Source organism: Euprymna scolopes, chromosome 12 (genome assembly GCF_053919585.1).
Source record: "Euprymna scolopes isolate OS-2025 chromosome 12, ASM5391958v1, whole genome shotgun sequence".
Lineage (NCBI taxonomy): Eukaryota > Metazoa > Mollusca > Cephalopoda > Sepiida > Sepiolidae > Euprymna > Euprymna scolopes.
Window position 1 is genome coordinate 146,368,174 of NC_136493.1, and position 5,797 is coordinate 146,373,970.

Consider the following 5,797-nt stretch of genomic DNA (forward strand, 5'->3'; position numbering starts at 1 on the left):
ATGCCCATCCTCCCCGGCTTTGCCTTCTCTATCTGAAAAAGGTTTAGTTTATTGTTAATCGCCTGAAGAAGCGCCCTTACTTTGGAGTGTTAAATACCATGTGGTCATTATTAAGTACATTTGCCCTTAGATAGATTTCATTTAAAACAGACTTGGTCATTATTATATATTTATCTGAAACTTGTGGCAGTTAAGGGTCATAAAAAAAAAAAAAAATAGAAAATAGTCTTTTTATGTGAAATCACAAAATAAATATAAAATATTTTTACTAACTTTCTAGACTGGAGACATTACTGTTCGGTTAATTTGGGTTTTTGTATGTAGCCTATTACTATTTTGTATGTAGCCTATTACTAGAGTGTTACCTTATCTTCTTTATGTTAAAAACAAATAAAACCGTAATGAGAATGATGTTCCGTTTTTGTTTTTTGTTTTTTTGTTTGGTAATTTGTAGATTAACATCCTCTACCAAATCCTCCCCCAAAAATGAGATTTTTTTTAGTAACAATTTTATTTTAGAATTTGGAGTGGGGGGTTCATATTGTATATAAATTTAATGTAAAATTTTTCTCCCAGTTACCACTGATCCTAAGTCTGAATAATTGCAGTTTATAATTAGGCCAACAAATGTTTTGAAAAGTAATTTATATAAGAAAGAAAGTTTTGAAAAACAATGTAATTACAATATTAGAATAAATAAATGGTAATAAAGAAAAATAATATTGGCAATGAAAGATTTTCAAATATCATTTACAAATGAATGCACTAAAAGAGTTAATTAAAATAAGGTACATAATTGACTTAACATTGGTGAGAGGTGAAAATACAAAATGCAGAATAACTGAAACAAAACTACTCCAGTTCGGAAAATTCAATAACACCATATTTTCTTCTAGAAAACGAATATGTTTGCTAATTTAATTAATTATGATTAAATATGAAGCCGTATATCTTGGAATAAATGGGTTTGCTTGTGGAGATTGGTAATTTCTCTTAAACCAAGGCATTTCAGGTGAAAACATTATTACATACTTATATGGCATATCAAAATTAGTATAAATTCCAAAAATTCCAAAAAATGATCCAATAGAAAAATAATTGCCAGTAAAAATAGAATTTATTGAAATATCAAGTTTTAGAGTATGGTTTAATGTGCAAGAGTTGTGCGAGCAATTCTGTATGACAAACTGACTTAAATTAAGAGTCAGACATTTCTTAACACAATGTAATTGTGGATGACTTTTTTTAATAAAAAATAGATCTAGCGTATAATATCTGGATAATTTTTTGTAATATTTAGAATCCTATACTAATTTCAACATGTGACATAAGTATGTAATAATCTTTGCACCCAAAATGTGTTTGTTTCAAAGATCACCCATCTACACAAGAACCTAAATGGGTCTGTAATGAAAAGTAAATATTTTGATAGCATTTTTGTGTAGAGTATTAGTTATTTTATCGTTCTTTGTACTGTGAATTCTCACTGCTACTAGTAAACTATAAGGTAATAAGTTCTGTAAAATGACTACAACCAAATATAAAACCATGTCAATCATATGTGCAGTAAAACTGCTATATTAAAGTCCTAATGAGCAAGTCTAAATATGCATATGATTTGAATACATATATGATGAAAAAGCAACTATAAACTTTGGACAATGCGATTGTAATTGCATTATATTATATATATATATATATATATATATATATATATATATATATATATTATATATATTACGTATATATATATGTATTATATATATATTATATATATTATATATTGTATATATATAATATATATAATATATATATAATACATATATATTATATATATTATATATTGTATATATATATATTATATATATATTATATATTGTATATATATATATTATATATATATTATATATTGTATATATATATATTATATATATATTATATATTGTATATATATATTATATATATATATATTATATATATATTATATATTGTATATATATATATTATATATTGTATATATATATATTATATATTGTATATATATATATTATATATTGTATATATATATATTATATATTTGTATATATATATATTATATATATGTATTATATATATATTATATATATATTATATATTGTATATATATAAATATATTTATATTATATAATGTATATATATAAATATATTTATATTATATAATGTATATATATTATATATATATACATTATATATGTATTATATATATTATATAATGTATATATATATTATATATATATATGTTATATATATGTATTATATATATATTATATATATATATATATTATATATATATATATATATATAATATATATATAATGTATATATATATTATATATATTATATAATGTATATATATATTATATATATACATTATATATATATTATATATATTTATATATCTATTTATATTATATATATTTTATATATATTATATATATATTATATATATTATATATTTATATATATATATTACATATATATATTATATATTATATAGATATTATGTATATATATATATATTACATATATATATTATATGTATATTATATATATTATATGTATATTATATATATTATATGTATATTATATGTATATTATAAATATTATATGTATATTATATGTATATTATATATATATTATATGTATATTATATATATATTACATATATATATTATATGTATATTATATATATGTATATTATATATATTATATGTATATTATATATATATTATATGTATATTATATATATTATATATATATATATATTATATATATATTATATATATATATAAATAAAAAGAAAAAGGGCGGGTGTACACAAATGCTAGCACTGTAGTGAAATACGCATCGGCTCCGATGTTGTACGTTCTTCGACTGAGTGAGAAGTCATTATTTTTACAAGGAAAGAATTTTTGCGTGTGACCTATTTTTTTCTTTTTTTTTTCTTTTAGATTGAAGTTTGTGCATGATTTTTGTTATGATTTTATCTGTTTTCTTTTTTTAGTTTTTTTTTTTGGATGGATATTTTTTTTTGTCAGAGTTTATATAATTATTAACAGGAAAATTGGTGAAAGTCAAAATGGAATCCGCGCTATTTTTAAATATTATTTTCAAGTTTAATTAAAGTTTCACGATACCTGGGTTATTTTTTATTTAAAAATCCGCTTACTGGTGCTTGCATCAACAATATTGAAGCCGACTGGTCTCGCGTTAAAAGAAGACTGAAATACATATTGGGATCAGTAGGAGAAATGAAATGGTCTTATGTCGATGAGGCCATGTATAGAAAGGCTTATAACATGAAAAGTGAAAAAACATATTAGATAACTTTGAAACATTTTTTTAGAGCATGTTCATGAAAAATATGGTAATTAAAAAAACATCCCAATAAACTTTGGGAAAAAAACATATTTTGAACAATTGAAATTTTTATTTTTTATTTTTGAATGAAAAATAATTATTAAACAAAAACAGTAGTGTACTCGTCGAGTAGTTTTTATTTTATTCAAGAAAATAAAAAGGTACTCATGCACTTATTGAGCCGTGCTGAAATAATGACATTATTTAGAAAGCCATTCTTAACATGGGGACAGGAGGGTGTTGTGTACATATTCTGTACTTTCATCTAACAATTTAATAAAAACAGGTATCTTAAAACTTGAATTAAACTTGAAAATACTATTCAAAAATAGTGCAGGTACTTTCACCTAACAATTTAATGAGAACAGGTATCACAAAACTTTAATTAAACTTGAAAGTACTATTTAAAAATAGTGGGGATCAATAAGTGCACTAGCACCAAAGAAAATTTCACTGTTTCGATCTACGACATTCCATGAGAGGTACGTGCATGCTAAAACTTTTTGTTTATTTTTGTTTATCGTCACAAGTGCTAATTAGGACTTTTAACAATTTTCCTTTTAAAAACAATTAGAAACTCTTCAAACATTGGGCAAGGCACTTAAACCATTAAAAAAAAAATAATAAATAGCGGTAACATAAGTGCATATGCACCAATTTTTTTTTTTTTTTTTTTGCTTTGCTCTCATTTTGTTTGTTTGTTAAATCCGGCAAAAACAAAAAATAAATAAATAAAAATAACAAAAGAATACAAAAACAATAATAAGAAAAGGGTATTGTAAAACTTTAATTAAACTTGAAAATAATATTTAAAAATAGCACGGATTCCATTTTGACTTTCACCAATTTTCCTGTTAATAATTACATAAACTCTGGCAAAAAAAAATATCCATCCCCCCCCCCCCCAAAAAAAAAACGATAAAATCATAATAACAAAAATCGGTGAAGCTTAGATAAGTAGGTCCCGCAGACGAGCCTCGTTTTGACATTCAGAAAATTTAGGTTAACAACCGGTGAAGCTACCGAAAAGTAAGCTTTTTGAATGAAGATAGATATAAACAATATTTTTAAAATTAATTTCTTAATTTTACTTAAAAACAAAATGTAAACATATATAAACAAAATATTTTAGAAAATAATTTCTTAATTTTGAATAAAAATTGATTATAAAGAATTTTTTTAAAATAATTATTGAAAAATATTGCAAAGTGCTTACATAGCTGGTTCTTTGAGATAATAGGGGCGCCTGACACCCCCCTTCCAAAAGGAAAAATGCTTTAGTGTTTTTACTATTTTAAAGCTCTTTCTTTTTCTTTTTTTTTTTTTAAAAACGTTTGAAACATAAGTAGTGGCTAGTTAACTTAGAACAAGTGCAAATGGTGGAAATTCTTCAGGGTTTAAATGTATTGTAATGCTTTTATGGTGGTCGAAAAACGTTTTTCAGCTGCCATATTACTTCCTATTTACTTGCCTCCCCACGAGGGAAGAGACACAAGGTCGGTTTTTAATGTAGAGAAGCATTTATTACTAAAAAACGAAATGGTGAAATACAAAAGCAAGTTAAGCTAAAAGTAAAAACACATTTTTTTTTAAATTCAAAGAATTAAAGAAAGAAAAAATGCAAAGTAATTTCGAAACTCATTAAGATAAATAAAGATTACCTTTAAAGTAGTTAATAAAATTCCTGTACATCATATTAAATTATTCTGAAAAGTTCTATGACGTTTTTATCATAAATTTTTGAGAGCATTAATCTCACTTCAAACAAACAGTTCAACTTAAAAGTATAAGAGAATCGTAAATCTAAGGTATTTTTTAACAATGTGATTCCCCCCAAAATACATGATTCTTATGATTCCGATTAATCGTCCCACCACTAATATATATACATATATATATACATCTATTTGAATGTATTGTACGTTTTGTTTTTTTCTCATTTAATAATTTATCCTTTTTTTTTCTTCAATTACTGTAATTCATATTGAAAAAACGACTGCTATATTAGAAAATAGCATAATTAAGTTACAAATCAGTATCATTAAACATTATTTTATACTTAACTGTTTAAAAAATAATTACTAGTAAGGAATACAAATAGCTGTATTTAGAGTTTTGCTTTCTATAATATAATAGACAATGTAATATTACTGCTTTAAATAATAGTGAGGCGTTTTGATACTTTCTATGCCAACTAATTGTTGTACAGCAATAACATCTTCAAGAGATATTCATTGTGAATGGTTGGAGAAATACCTCAAAGTAAGTTTCTATTAAAAGAATGATACAAAATTAAATTTTAGACAAGTATTGCATATGAATTATATTTCATTGTATCATTGAATGAAAAAATTGTCTTATGAAAAAATAGAAACAATTATTAAAATACCTCTTCCAG

The 5,797-nt window shown here is 22.8% G+C and overlaps 1 protein-coding gene across 1 annotated transcript in view; it reads left to right on the top strand.

Annotated features, from left to right (window-relative positions):
• The window catches only part of LOC145291527 (uncharacterized), a 1,250,821-nt gene that overhangs the window by 1,040,260 nt on the left and 204,764 nt on the right, over positions 1-5,797 (top strand). The window lies entirely within an intron of this gene.